Source organism: Crinia signifera, chromosome 4 (genome assembly GCF_055691185.1).
Source record: "Crinia signifera chromosome 4, ASM5569118v1, whole genome shotgun sequence".
Classification (NCBI taxonomy): Eukaryota; Metazoa; Chordata; class Amphibia; order Anura; family Myobatrachidae; genus Crinia; species Crinia signifera.
In genome coordinates this window covers 331691358-331707138 of record NC_139220.1, presented here as the reverse complement: position 1 = coordinate 331707138, position 15781 = coordinate 331691358, and the positions used below count along the sequence as shown (strand labels likewise).

General features: G+C 50.2%; 2 protein-coding genes across 3 annotated transcripts in view; both read right to left on the bottom strand.

Annotated features, from left to right (window-relative positions):
* The window catches only part of LOC146075992 (uncharacterized), a 411577-nt gene that overhangs the window by 233066 nt on the left and 162730 nt on the right, over positions 1 to 15781 (bottom strand). The gene's annotated exons all lie outside the window — the stretch shown is intronic.
* LOC146075990 (uncharacterized) overlaps positions 1 to 15781 on the bottom strand; it is a 39899-nt gene that overhangs the window by 15392 nt on the left and 8726 nt on the right. Inside the window, exon 2 of the mRNA XM_083185744.1 lies at positions 5558 to 5679. The gene's annotated coding sequence lies outside the window, so the exon portion shown is untranslated. The remainder of the gene's footprint in view (positions 1 to 5557; positions 5680 to 15781) is intronic.

Below are 15781 nucleotides of genomic sequence, written 5' to 3'. Positions count from 1 at the left end.
AGCCCTGTGAAATAAGATCCAGGAACCTAGGCACAAGGCATCCCACATGTGACTGAAGTGCAACAGCCAAGCTCCCACCATGAGCATTTCTCTGGGTGGGTGAACACCGTAATGCAGAGGGCTTAGACGGAGCTGCACTTGAGCTATGGTCTTGGGTCCCCAACATCAGAGCTTTTCTGAATTTTTCTCATGGAACTCTATTGGCATTTTTACATAGTTACATAGTAGGTGAGGCTTATAAAGGCTTGCGTCCATCTAGTTCAACCTATGTTTATAATAGTTTCTCCCTTGTTGTATAGTATGTTCCGATATTTTAAAGACAGATTATGTTACTTATTCGTACCCGTGGAAGTTTTTAACCAATAAATGTTTATCCAACCTTATTTTAAATGTATTTATAGTGTCTGCTGACACCACTTCTCCAGGAAGAGAGTTCCAAAGTTTGACTGTTCTGACTGTAAATAATTTTTTTCTTCTAGATGAAGTAAATCTTTTTTCTTCTAATGTAAACTCATGCCCTCGCGTCCTAGATTCCTGTCTAGCAGAAAAAAGGGTGTTTGACAGTTCCTTATATTGGCCCCTAATGTATTTATACATATTGAGTATGTCTCCCCTAAACGTCTCTTCTCTAGTGTAAATAGTCCCAGATTGCTTAATCTTTACTCGTAGCTTATATTCTCCATTCCCCTAATAAGCTTTGTGGCTCTTCTTTGGATTTTTTCTAATTCTATGACATCCTTTTTATAGTGCGGGGCCCAGAATTGTACTCCGTATTCGAGGTGCGGTCTAACCAATGATTTGTACAGAGGTATAATTACTTTTGAGTCCCTAGTTTCCATGCCCCTTTTGATAAATGCTAGAGTTTTGTTGGCCTTTTTTGTTGCTATATTACATTGAGCAATATATTACATTGAGCACTACACCCTAGTTTGTTGACGTTGGAGGCACCTCTGACCTTTGGGCACAACCTGGAAGCCCAAAAGGACTGCTGGCTAGGTCCTGAGAAGGGACGGCAGACCTGCTTGGATGCCATAGGGAGAAATGTACATTTCCCGGCAGTAGCCTTAGAAATCCAGTCATCTAATTCGCTCCCATCAACCTTTCCCCCATAAAGAGTAGACACTCCACACTGCATTTTGAGTCTGTATCCGTGACCTATTGACAAGGCCCTCCATGCCAGTGCTCAGTATGCACTTGTTTGGCAGAGTATGTGAGTGCTTGTATCAGTCTGAGTGTGGAAGATAGAAAGAAAAAGACTCTCTTTGTTGGGGCACTCTTGTCAGACAATATGTGTAATGAAAAGATGATGACAAAATGTGTTGGAATAACTGAAAGTTTTATTCACTGACAGTGTAACCAATAACGATGCACGTAGCTGGGGAAAGGCAGGTGGGGGTCAAGGTGGGGGGGTTCAGTGGTGCTGCTGGAATAAGCACACACTGGTGGTGGAAGGAGGCAGTCAATGAGAGAGATATGAATGGGAGAGATAAAGTCACAAGCTTGCAGGTGTAAGTGGTGCGGAGGGCTGGCGTCCCGCCCGCAGTGCACTTTTACCTGCTCTCACCGGCCGGGTGATGCTGGTCTTCAATCTTCCTTCCAGACGTCCGCTCTGCTGCACCACTGCTGTATCGGCGCCTTGTCCGCTCGATCAGCCGGTATCCACAGCCTCACACAGACGGGACTTCCGGGGTTGCGTCTCGCGGGAGTTTAGCCGCCGGGGTCCATCCATCTGTATGAATGCTGCGACCTCGACTCCCAGCCGGGAGGAGACTTAGTGGTATGTCTGTGGTACTCCCTGAAGAAGACCCACGAGGGTCGCAACGCGTTGGAGTTCACCTTTTCCACTACCACAGACATACCACTAAGTCTCCTCCCGGCTGGGAGTCGAGCGCGCAGCATTCATACAGACGGATGGACCCCGGCGGCTAAACTCCCGCAAGACGCAACCCTGGAAGTCCCGTCTGTGTGAGGCTGTGGATACCGGCTGATCGAGCGGACAAGGCGCCGATACAGCAGTGGTGCAGCAGAGCGGACGTCTGGAAGGAAGATTGAAGACCAGCATCACCCGGCCGGTGAGAGCAGGTAAAAGTGCACTGCGGGCGGGACGCCAGCCCTCCGCACCACTTACACCTGCACGCTTGTGACTTTATCTCTCCCATTCATATCTCTCTCATTGACTGCCTCCTTCCACCACCAGTGTGTGCTTATTCCAGCAGCACCACTGAACCCCCCACCTTGACCCCCACCTGCCTTTCCCCAGCTACGTGCATCGTTATTGGTTACACTGTCAGTGAATAAAACTTTCAGTTATTCCAACACATTTTGTCATCATCTTTTCATTACACACTCTGAGCGCAGGCCCTCACTCCCCCTGTTTCGTTATTATTTCAAAAGGGTAGCCCCCCTTTTACTGAGGACCAGCGGCTCGAGTGTTACAGTACTGCCCACATAGGAAGTAGCGCCAACCATTCTCTCCTTTGTCAGACAATATGATTGTTATGATAGCGTTCAGTCAATTAGAGGGTTGTATAAGTCCTAGGAATCTAAGTGGTAATTTAGTGTTTATTGGGGTGTAGTAGGGGGAATTCCCCTATGGATTTTTTTCATAAAACTTCGCTTTTATTAATTCTTTATAAGATAAGTCTATACATCACACACACACATACATAAGGACACACAAAACATATAATATTTACACTTCTTAGAAGAACACCTTTCAGGTTATGAATTTATGTCCCCTTGCTTGGGTAGGATAAATTGTATAATCTTATTCGTCAGAATAGAGTTCAGTAGAAAAATCTACTGCAAATATTTGTGACACTTAGAGCAACAAAAACTATTGGTTAAATATTTGCCCCTCCACTCCTCTCCTGCACCTCACTCTCCAATCACACACACACACGCACACACACACACATGCACAGTTTAGTTTCACTTCAGGACTGTCTGACCTGGCTACACGACCTGCTCTATCACTTTCAGTTCAGGACTGCCTGGCTTGTCTACACAATCTGCTCTATCACTTCAGTTCAGGACTGCCTGGCTTGGCTACACGACCTGCTCTGTCACTTTCAGTTCAGGACTGCCTGGCTTGGCTAGACGATCTGCTCTGTCACTTTCAGTTCAGGACTGCCTGGCTTGGCTACCTGACCTGCTCAATCACTTTCAGTTCAGGACTGCCTGGCTTGGCTACACGACCTGCTCTGTCACTTTCAGTTCAGGACTGCCTGGCTTGGCTACCTGACCTGCTCAATCACTTTCAGTTCAGGACTGCCTGGCTTGGCTAGACGATCTGCTCTGTCACTTTCAGTTCAGGACTGCCTGGCTTGGCTACCTGACCTGCTCAATCACTTTCAGTTCAGGACTGCCTGGCTTGGCTACACGACCTGCTCTGTCACTTTCAGTTCAGGACTACCTGGCTTGGCTAGACGATCTGCTCTGTCACTTTCAGTTCAGGACTGCCTGGCTTGGCTACCTGACCTGCTCAATCACTTTCAGTTCAGGACTGCCTGACTTGGCTAGACGACTTGCTCTATCACTTTCAGTTCAGGACTGCCTGACTTGGCTACACAACCTTCTCTGTCACTTTCAGTTCAGGACTGCCTGGCTTGACTACACGACCTGCTATGTCACTTTCAGTTCAGGACTGCCTGGCTTGGCTACACGACCTGCTCTGTTACTTTCAGTTCAGGACTGCCTGGCTTGGCGACACGACCTGCTCTGTCACTTTCAGTTCAGGACTGCCTAGCTTGGCTACACTGCCTGCTCTGTCACTATCAGTTCAGGACTGCCTGGCTTGGCTACACAATCTGCTCTATCACTTCAGTTCAGGACTGCCTGGCTTGGCTACCTGACCTGCTCAATCACTTTCAGTTCAGGACTGCCTGACTTGGCTAGACGACCTGCTCTATCACTTTCAGTTCAGGACTGCCTGACTTGGCTACACAACCTGCTCTGTCACTTTCAGTTCACAACTGCCTGGCTTGGCTACAGAACCTGCTCTGTTACTTTCAGTTCAGGACTGCCTGGCTTGGCTACACGACCTGCTCTATCACGTTTAGTTCAGGACTGCCTGGCTTGGCTACACAACCTGCTCTGTTACTTTCAGTTCAGGACTGCCTGGCATGGCTAAATGACCTGCTATGTCACTTTCAGTTCAGGACTGCCTGGCTTGGCTACACGACCTGCTCTGTCACTTTCAGTTCAGGACTGCCTGGCTTGGCTACACGACCTGCTCTGTCACTTTCAGTTCAGGACTGCCTGACCTGGCTACGCAACCTGCTCTATCACTTTCAGTTCAGGACTGCCTGGCTTGGCTACACAATCTGCTCTATCACTTCAGTTCAGGACTGCCTGGCTTGGCTAAACAACCTGCTCTGTCACTTTCAGTTCAGGACTGCCTGTCTTGGCTACACAACCTGCTCTGTCACTTTCAGTTCAGGACTGCCTGGCTTGGCTACACGACCTGCTCTGTCACTTTCAGTTCAGGACTGCCTGGCTTGGCTACACGACCTGCTCTATCACTTTCAGTTCAGGACTGCCTGGCTTGGCTACACAATCTGCTCTATCACTTTCAGTTCAGGACTGCCTGGCTTGGCTACACGACCTGCTATATCACTTTCAGTTCAGGACTGCCTGGCTTGGCTACACGGCCTGCTCTGTCACTTTCAGTTCAGGACTGCCTGGCTTGGCGACACGACCTGCTCTGTCACTTTCAGTTCAGGACTGCCTGACCTGGCTACGCAACCTGCTGTCACTTTCAGTTCAGGACTGCCTGGCTTGGCTACACGACCTGTTCTGTCACTTTCAGTTCAGGACTGCCTGACTTGGCTACACGACCTGCTCTGTCACTTTCAGTTCAGGACTGCCTGGCTTGGTTACACGACCTGCTCTGTCACTTTCAGGTCAGGACTGCCTGGCTTGGCTACACAACCTGCGCTGTCACTTTCAGTTCAGGACTACCTGGCTTGGCTAAACAACCTGCTCTATCACTTTCAGTTCAGGACTGCCTGACCTGGCTACGCAACCTGCTCTTTCACTTTCAGTTCAGGACTGCCTGGCTTTGCTACACGACCTGCTCTGTCACTTTCAGTTCAGGACTGCCTGGCTTGGCTACACGACCTGCTCTGTCACTTTCAGTTCAGGACTGCCTGACTTGGCTAGACGACCTGCTCTGTCACTTTCAGTTCAGGACTGCCTGACTTGGCTACACAACCTGCTCTGTCACTTTCAGTTCAGGACTGCCTGGCTTGGCTACACGACCTGCTCTATCACTTTCAGTTCAGGACTGCCTGGCTTGGCTACACGACCTGCTCTGTCACTTTCAGTTCAGGACTGCCTGGCTTGGCTACACGACCTGCTCTATCACTTTCAGTTCAGGACTGCCTGGCTTGGTTACACGACCTGCTGTGTCACTTTTAGTTCAGGACTGCCTGGCTTGGCTACACGACCTGCTCTGTCACTTTCAGTTCAGAACTGCCTGGCTTGGCTACACGACCTGCTCTGTCACTTTCAGTTCAGGACTGCCTGGCTTGGCATAAAAAGCTGCTCTGCTCACCTTACTCTCCCGTATCACTGGCCGGCCGCAGTTTCCCACATACACCGGAGGGGAGAGGAGGATCCGGTTATATTTCTGCCTCCAGTTACATAGATCATACAGCAGTCACGGCAATACGGATTCTGCAAATGAGAAAATGGAGGAAATGATTATAGGAATAACTCCCATATACTGGTGTAAATTGGCAGCACTCATGGACTGGTCTCAGTAAGTCAGATAGTCTGTCACCTCATATAACGTTTCCCTTTATTCCAACCGTCGTCAGACACAACGGTATAAATGTTACCTTCCGGTGTAGGTTCAAAGGGAATGGGATCATTCGTCAGACTGCATTTAGGTCTACAGTCATTAGGTCGACCCCACTAGGTCGACTTGCAGGAAGGTCGACCTGACTTAAGGTCGACATGGGCCAAGGTCGACATGACTTAAGGTCGAATTTGCATAAAGGTCGACATGAGGAAGGTCGACTGGTCATAAGGTCGACATGGGTTTTTCACTGTTTTTTTATCCGAATGTCGACACAGTCGACATGGACACAGTTGGCAATGAGAATCGGACCCTCGCATCGCTCGCTTCGCTCGCAATGCTTCGGGCACGGTGCCTCGCTGCGCTCGGCACACTATTTTATTCTCCCACCACGCCCTAGTGGATGGTAGGGCATGAAATACCGCCTGTCGGCACATGTCGGCTCAAAAAACAGTGAAAAACCCATGTCGACCTTATGACCAGTCGACCTTCCTCATGTCGACCTTTATGCAAATTCGACCTTAAGTCATGTCGACCTTGGCCCATGTCGACCTTAAGTCAGGTCGACCTTCCTGCCAGTCGACCTAGTGAGGTCGACCTAATGACTGTAGACCTAAATGCAGTCTGACGAATGACCGCATCCCGTTCAAAGAGCGTGAATCTGCCCTGAATTTCCATTCTTCTCTTAATTAACAGAGTGTATCCATCACCATGGTAACTGTAAATATTCAATACTGATCTAAGAGCACATCGTTTAGCTTATATTATACGGGTAGAGATACAAAGCTCGGAGAAGTTTTACAGTGATCTCCGATGGATCGGGCTGAGAAATTGGCCCAAACTAGATGTGTACAGATGGGGCCACTCTCATTATAGTGGCTCCCATCGTGCTGTCCGACAGAACGGGGTGCCCACACAGCCTAACCCACCAGCTACTGAGATATGGTGAGCTGGTGGCACGGTGGAGAATGGCCCCATCTGTATGACATGCCATCGGATCCGATGCGATGCCCTGTGCATATCAGGCCTGAGTCGAAGGTCGGACCTGCATGCGGGGAACAGGGGTCGCATGTGATACATCACTTGTGAAAGGGCTGCATACAATATATCATATGTGTTCCTGCCACATAGGAAGCTCCCGGCTTTTCCTTACCCTCTTATCCTTTGAACTATGCTATAGATATACTGATATACTGTAATATTTCTCAGTAACATTGGAATTGGCATTTTGAGTGTATTAATTTGGCAATTACAGGTCCTGAATAAACAGAACAGTACCTCCACATATCAATTGCTTTGAATTCCTTCATATGTCTAAAAAAGCTACTTTGCAGAAACAATTGTTTCAATTTGCCTTTATATTGGATACTGCTTAGATAGTTTAAAACAAACTGCTTAAAAATCCTGTTTGATACATTCCAAGTGGCTCTATACATAGATCTCGCATTTTGGGTGTATTCATTTGATAAATAGAGATTCTGAATAAACAGAAACAAGTACCTCTGCATATCAATTGTTTTAAATTGCTTCATGTGTGCTGAGAAAGCTACTTTTTATAAACGATTGCATTAAATTGCCTTCATGTGTAATACTGTTTAGATAGTTTAAACAAACTGCTTAAAAATCCGATCTGACGCATTCTAAGTGGCTCTATACATAGATCTCTATACTACAACGGTTCTCTCATTCTGACAGCTAGAAACTCTGCCAGAGCATCAGAAAATAGTGATTACAGCCAGTTCAGGAAAGCAGAAACCGCTACCTGTCTCTATGGGCCTTATTCTGGTCGGTGCGGACGGAGCCGAATATGCGGCCAGGACCGCGCGTCCGAAACCCCGGCTTCCATACGGATCGCCAACTCCGTCCGTGCGCGGTTAGAAGCTGACCGCACGGAGCACGAGTGTATTTCTCATGAATACACCTCCTCCATCTCAGGGAACCTCCCCCATCATTCGATGGTCGCAGACCATCGAATGCAGGACAGAGTGGTCAGGCAGCTCCCGCAACCTCAGACCACACGGGCATTTCCCCGTGCAAAAGCGGGGATCTGGGCGGGCAGCTGACATCCGGCGATGTCATATGTCCGCCCCCTACACGTGCGTCACGACTGCATTACCATACGTACGCCCAGCGATTGCATGGGAACGCCCATGAAACGCGGGGTGTACACATATGGTAATGAGCCCAAACAGCCCTTCACGCCCCTCTCCTCCCCCTGTTCGTAGTGTACACATTTCATGCGGAATTTGGACGTGCGTCCCGGTCGCACATGCGCAGAGACGCCTCTGCACATGCGCAGACACAAAACATCGGAGGACCGACCGCACGCGGACATTACCGCACCAACCAGAATAAGGGCCTATAATTTATATATGTGCTTATATAGCAGATGTCAGACAGCAGAACAGATACTCTCTAATTTCCCAGACTCTCTCTATCTATAGGGGACATATACAGTGATATAAATCCCTACCCTACATTTATCAGACAGCCGAGCGGACACTCTGCACTGCAATAAATGCAACAGAGCAGTCACATGTGACAAGCAGAAGCTAATACTATCCTGCATCGATACCTCAGTGCCTTGGACATGGTGCAATCTCTCATCCAGTATTTGACGACTAGCGTATGATACTGGAAAGCAGAAACACTAATGCTATTCATTCTCCACAACTTTCCACCTCCCTGCAACAACAGCTCCCTCTAATGCTTGTGCTGTATATAATAATAATAATAATAATAATAATAATGTGTTATTTACAGTATACAGCATTTTCTCCCAATAGGAATCAAAGGGGGAAATTTACGAAGATGTTTACTCTACTTCACATGTGATGTTGCTACGGGCAACCAATCAGATCCTGTCTACTATCTTCTAGAGGGTGCGAAATAAATAAGAAGTGGATTCTGATTGGTTGCCCATAGCAACATCACATGTAAAGTAGAATACACATCTTAGTAAATTTCCACCATTCAGTCTCTCTGCCCTCTAGCTTTGCATCTCTACCTGTATAGTATAAGCCAATCAATATGCTCTTAGTGTTGCTTAGTTACAGTCACCATGGTGATGGATACGCTCACCGGACACTGCTGTCTCTGCACACAGATGGGTCTAACCATTAAGAGAACAGTGGAAATCCGGAGTGGATTCACGCTCTGTGGGGGAAGGTCACTAAGATGGGAGTTTCTATTTTACATGAGATGTATTACTGGACTGCAGCCATTGTGAACCCTTTGAAGTTGGTCATACTAAGATCTGCTGCAGGTTAGGACTCCTGCGGTATGCCATCATTGGTGGTGGATGTTTTTGCCATTTCAGACCTGGATCCCACGTAATCGTGGGCCAATGTTTTTGATAAATGCCGTTGGCTGTCTGTGCTGTGTGATAAAAAGTATTCACATGTACCATTCTCTGATCTTTCGTATCTTGTGTCTTTGGTGTTGGTGAACGATACGGAGCTTTTGCTTTATGAAGACATTGTTCAATTGTTTTTGGTGCACATCCTCTCTCTAGAAATCTAAACTTCATTTCATTTAGTTGTATCACCAAAAGTTCCTCTGGGGAGTTTGTTCGTAAAACCCGTAAAAATTGGGAAATCAGTAAATTTTACTTTAGTTGTACCAGATGCTGGCTGGTGGCTTGTAGCAAGGTTGTCCCTATCAGTTGTTCACAATGGCTGCAGGCCAATAAACCTGGATGTGTGTGATACAAAGGATGCACTACTTGTAGTGCAATGCTGATTGGAGGGACATTGGCACATCCACTAACTGGAAAGCGGATAAAGATCCGATATCGATTAACACGTACTTTGGCATTTGTTATATACATGCTGAGATGTCCCTGGGGGTCATATTATGTTGGGATGACTACAAGACCATTCCGAGATCGCATGGCCAACCACAGGTATACTATCAGACTGGCTTTAGAGACTGGTAAAATGGATAAACCAATGGCAAAACATTGTCTGGAATATGGACACCAAGAAGCCAGCATTAAATCAATGTTGAGTGACCATGTATCCAAACCAATTCATGGTGGTGACCAAACGAGAACTTTAGGGCAACGCAAAGTGAAATCGATCTACACACTGGACACTGTAGCCCCGCAAGGCCTAAATGAAAATAGTCCGTTAAATTGCTTCTGGTGATGGAGATGGACCTGGAACACATCCAGTTTTCTATTTTCTATTTTTTGAATATGTTTGTTGGTACTAATGGTGTGGGGGACCGAATAGCACTAGACTAATAACATCCCTGTAAGAAAGTATATCTATACTAGGTGATTCATCGCACCCTACGGGCGCTCTTCACACCGGCGTAAGGGGCTACGCCCCTTAATTTGTGAACATTTGTATTGTGAGAAATATGGTTAGAATTGTATGAAAGATGCCCTGTATTGCAGCTTCTGGCAGTGGGTGAGGGTCCAGCGTGGCAGCACAGGAGTACCGGACGGTGGCCCTGAGTCAGTGTCTCCTCCTACTGGGTGGGAGTTAGGGTGCATGAGAGCAGGAGGCTGGGATATGAGGCATGATAGGGGTATGTGGGCAACACAGCGTCAGCGATTACCCAGTGGTGGAAGTTACGGTTCAGGAGAGCAGGAAGCTGGGTAGTGATAGGGGTGTGTGGGCATACGGGGGACTAAAGAGGGTGGTGGACACTGTGCAGCTTCTGCCAGTGGGTGAGGGTCCAGCGTGGCAGCACAGAAATACAGGAGTCAGTGTCTCCTCTGACTGGGTGGGAGTTAGGGTGCATGAGAGCAGGAGGCTGGGCGGTAAAGCATGATAGGGGAATGTGGGCAACACAGGGTGAGCGGGTCTCCACTGGCGGAAGTTACGGGGCAGGAGAACAGGAGGCAGGGCAGTGTCCTCCCACATTGATGGCAAAAGTATTCAACATCGGCCATAAACCATCGATTATTTGAAAATCATTGATGGTCGATGGGCATCCCTAGAACTGGAGGAGGGTGGGGGACAGTATGCAGCTCCCGGCAGTGGGTGAGCGTCTCCTCCTACTGGGAGGAAGTGAGCGTGCATGAGAGCAGGAGGCTGTATAATAGTGGTATGTGGGCAAGACATTGATAAAAGTTGTGGCGCTGGTGCAGAGGGCAGTGGGGAAACCTGCAGTGCGGCAGCCAGGGAAGGATTTCCCACCTAGGGGCGGTACCTGCTTGTGGTGGTACAGGATCCCCCATTGTCACGGGGGTACGTGAAATGCGGGAGCGGGGGCCGCGGTGGTCCGCTGGGGGGTGGAATTGCCGGAAGGGGGTCTGGGGGGTCTGCAAATTGCGGGAGGGGGGGTGGTGTGTGGGGATCCGCGGTTAGCGAGAGGGGGTGGGGGTCCGCAAATCGTGGGCAGGGGAGCGGGGGGGCTTGAATCGTGGGAAGGGGGGTCCGCAAATTGCGGGAGGGGGGTTGTCGGGGTTAGTGAATTGCGGGAGGGGGGGTTGCGAAGGTCCGTGAATTGCGGGAGGGGCGCGTGGGGTGCCGTGAGTCAAGGGGGGGTGGTGCGGGGGTCCGTGAATCACGGGAGGGGTCATGAATCGCAGGAGGGGGTGGTCGTGGGGGGGCTGCGAATCTCAGGAGGGGGGGTGTGGGGGGTTGCCGTGAATTGCATGAGGGGGGCGTGAATCAAGGGAGGGTGGGCGCAGGGGGGTGGTGCGGGGGTCCGTGAATCGCGGGAGGGGGCATGAATCGCGGGAGAGGGGGTCGTGGGGGGTTCCGAATCGAAGGAAGGGGGGTATGGGGTGTGCCGTGAATTGCGTGAGGGGGGCATGAATCGCAGGAGGGGGGGTCCCCGAATGTGTAAATTACGGGGCGGTGGCAAATCGCGAGAGGTGCCGAGGGGGCCCGCAAATCGCGGGAGGGGGCGCAACGGAGGGTTTCGTGAATCGCGGGAGGGGGGGTCGTGGGGGGTTGCGAATCGCAGGAAGGGGGGTGTGGGGGGTGCCGTGAATTGCGTGAGGGGGCATGAATCGCGGGAGGTGGGGTCCCCGAATGTGTGAATTAGGGGGCGGTCGCAAATCGCGAGAAGTGCCGAAGGGGCCCGCAAATCGCGGGAGGGGGGCGCTACGGGGGGTTCCGTGAATCGCGGGAGGGAGCGGCGCGAATTGCGGGAGGGGGGTCGCAAATCACAGTAGGGGGGGGGGTGCCGTGAATCGCGGGAGGGGGGGTCGCGGGGGGCCCTTTTAATGCAGGGAGGAGGGGTCGCAGGGGTCCGGCGAATCGCGGGAGGGGAGGATGCAGGGGTCCTGCGAATCGCGGGAGGGGGCTCGCGGGAGGGAGGGGTCGCTGGGGTCCCGCGATTTGCGGGAGGGTCGCGGGGGTCCCGCGTTTCGCAGGAGGGGGTGGTCGCGGAGGTCCAGCGAAACGCGGGAGGGGGTGGTCGGGTCTGGGACGGATATTAGACAGCACTTACATCGACAGCCATTACATCGACACCATTAGTTCGACAGCTCAATAGGTCGACATGGTTTTAGGTCGACATACCATTAGGTCGACATGTCATTATGTCGACAGCTCATTAGAGTCTATGTCGCCAGTCAAAAGGTCGACATGGGTTTTTTCACTGTTTTTTTGGCCGAAATGTCGACACAGTCGACATGGACACAGTTTGAAGTGTACCGCAGCCGCTCGCTATGCATCGGGCACGGTGCCTCGCTGCGCTCGGCACAATATTTTATTCTACCACCACGCCCTAGTGGATAGTAGGGCATGAAATACCGCCTGTCGGCACATGTCGGCTCAATAAACAGTGAAAAAACCCATGTCGACCTTTTGACTGTCGACATAGACACTGTCGACCTAATGGCAGTGTCGACCTAAAAACATGTCGACCTAATGAGCTGTCGACATAATGACATGTCGACCTAATGGTATGTCGACCTAAAACCATGTCGACCTATTGAGCTGTCGAACTAATGGTGTCGATGTAATGGCTGTCGATGTAAGTGCTGTCTAACAATAGTCCAGATACCGGGGTGGTCGCGGGGGTCCCGCGAATCGCGGGAGGGGGGTCCCGCGAATCGCGGGAGGGGGGGTTCACGGGGGTCCCGCGACTCGCGGGAGGGTGGAAAGCGGGGGTCCCGCGAATTGCGGGAGGGGGGGTGCGGGGTCCCGCGAATGGCGGGAGGGGGGGTCGCGGGGGTCCCGCAAATCGCGGGAGGGGGGGTCGCGGGGGTCCCGCGAATCGCGGGAGGGGGGGTCGCGGGGGTCCCGCGAATCGCGGGAGGGGGGGTCGCGGGGGTCCCGCGATTCGAGGGAGGGGGGGTCGCGGGGGGTCCCGCGAATCGCGGGAGGGGGGGTCGCGGGGGGGTCCCGCAAATCGCGGGGGGGGGGGGGGGTCGCGGGGGTCCCGCGAATCGCGGGAGGGGGGTCGCGGGGGTCCTGGCAGAGGGTAGGGATGTGCAGGAGTAATGGTGGATGGTGGCTGTGGAGTAATGGTGGATGGTGGGCGTGTACTGTAGCCCTGGCTGGGCGGGGGGAGGTGATGTCAAGGGGGTGGAACGTCATACACATGAAAGTGAAACTGTTCTACACAGGAACGTTCTCCACAGGGGTTGAGTGACAGATCTGGCTAAATATATATATATATCTATATATACAAATAAAGATCCAAATCAACCGGCACTCTCTAGTAGCTCAAATGACAATAGGCCCCGGTGCCCGAAGAAAAATTATGCAAATGTCCAAAAGAACAGCACTCAGGAGGCAGTTATTAAACAAAACAACAAGTCTGTAATAAAGAACGAGCTTTCGGTGTGTGACCCCCTTCATCAGGTACAGACCTGATGAAGGGGGTCACACCCCGAAAGCTTGTTCTTTAATACAGACTTGTTTTTTTTGTTTAATTACTGCCTCCTGAGTGCTGTTCTTTTGCACATTTATATATACAATTATATATTTTTTTTGCATCTGGTGGGGCCAAGGATGGCCACACACATGCGAGCTCCCATCCACCGAAGCTTTCCTCCCCGGCCACCGGAGAAGGGGAGCCTTGCAGAAGGGAGAGGACGAGCACGAGGGAGGCAGAGACAGAGGAAGAGGTGGAAGGGAGGTGGAGAAGGAGACAGAGGGCGTCAGAGTGTGGCAGCATCCACGGCCCCACCAGAGGAGTCCACCGCAGCCTCCAGCAGGATCCCCTGGCCCTTATTATTATTATTATTATTATTATTATTAATTTGATTTTTATATTTATTTTTATTTTACTTATTTTGTGGGGCATGCACATTAGCAATATTCACAATACAAGCGCTTGATTTTGTTACATAAAAGTATCCAGGATCCCCTGGCCGCTTCACCCGGCTGTGACACGCAGGCATCAGCTCAGCCCCCCGCAATGAGGGAAGAGGAGTCCCCCGGCTGGACCAGAAGGACCCCCTGGCCGTGGCACACATGGTCTTCTGGCCTGCAGGCACCCACCAGTCTGCAGGATCCTGTCTGCCCCCACCGAGGCTTCAGTTCCAGGCAAACCCTTTACCAGGAAGGCGTTTGGGTATCAAAATGACAGAGTATCAACAGTCTTATTATCCCAGTTATTTAGCCAATGAGAGGAAGTGATGTCACCCCCTAGCCCTATTTAACCCTCATCAGAGAATAGAGCAGTCTCATTCAGACAGAGCCTGTGACCAGAGCACACTCATTGAAGGGTAAGCAACCTAAATTGACTATTGCAGATAGTATGTAGAACTTTGCATAACTGATATATGCTTGTGTCACAGATCTGCTTAGTCAAGCTTACCTGTATGGTGATTCTGCTCTGTGTCTCAGTCTGACTCCATTCATGCTGCCAGACAGTCTGTGCATTGCTGGTTCATTGATTGATTGCACCTGATAGAAATCCTGGCAGAAGCTGGAATCACCTGTAACCCTTTGCTCTCCTGTTCCATGTGGCTCACCTGTTTAGTTCAGACTGAAGTATTCTGGATTCCTGCCTCAGATTGCAGATTGCCCTCTGTCATTTCCTCCAATCAATACAAGGCAGGGGGAATAAATATCCTGCTCACAGAGGCAGAACTGACTTCAGCAACTTGTCTTCCTGCTGCATGTGCTGGATGTTCTGTGCAGTTCAAGCCTGCTTCCTGGAATCCCTGTGTGAGTCTTCAGCGTTCAGCTCCCAGAGGCTCTGCTTGTCCGGCTGGTCCAGCGCTCCCGGTCTGGTCCACAAATGGTCCAATTCCTGCTCCAGTTCCTGCTCATCTAGTTCCTGTGTTTATACTCGGTTTTCTTCAGTTATTTGTTATATGCCAAGTCAGCCATTTCAGTTCTGTTATCTCCGTCACCTGTTCCTGTGTCAACACCAAGTCGCTACCCTGTCCTGATACCAGTTTCCTGACCTGCCTGCTACAAGCTGTATCCAGCTATTGTGTGCTACGTCTCTGCTGTAATCTTCCAGTAATCCTGTCATTCAGCTGTATCCTGATCCCAGCCATCCAATCTGCAATCATCCAATTGTCCAATCTTCAGTCATCCAATTGTCCAATCTTCAGTCATCCAATTGTCCAATCTTCAGTCATCCAATCGTCCAATCTTCAGTCAGCCAATTGTCCAATTTTCAGGTATCCTTTTCTCTAAACTCAAATCCTGAACATTGCCTTATCCTCCCAGAACTACCGGCACATATCTTGTTTATTTTGAACGGACTGCCATCTTGTTTATTTTTGCAAAGGACTGCTATCTTTTGTTACTTGTTATTTATCAGAGACTTGCATCTAGTTATTATTTGTCCAATCAAGAAGTATTGATCCCGGTTACATTATCTGTTATATGAGTTCCTTCAATAAACCTGTTTGTGTTAACCCATCTCCGGCTGGTCACGCCTCTCTTCCTGAGATCCGCATCAATCCACCATCTGACCACTCCAGTCACGACTGATTCCACACACCCATTTCGTGACAGTTTGCTGAAGTCACATGGACTTGGTCAGTGATCAGAGTGTGAGAAGTGTGGGTTGTCTAGATCACAGTACCAGCATGGAGAGACA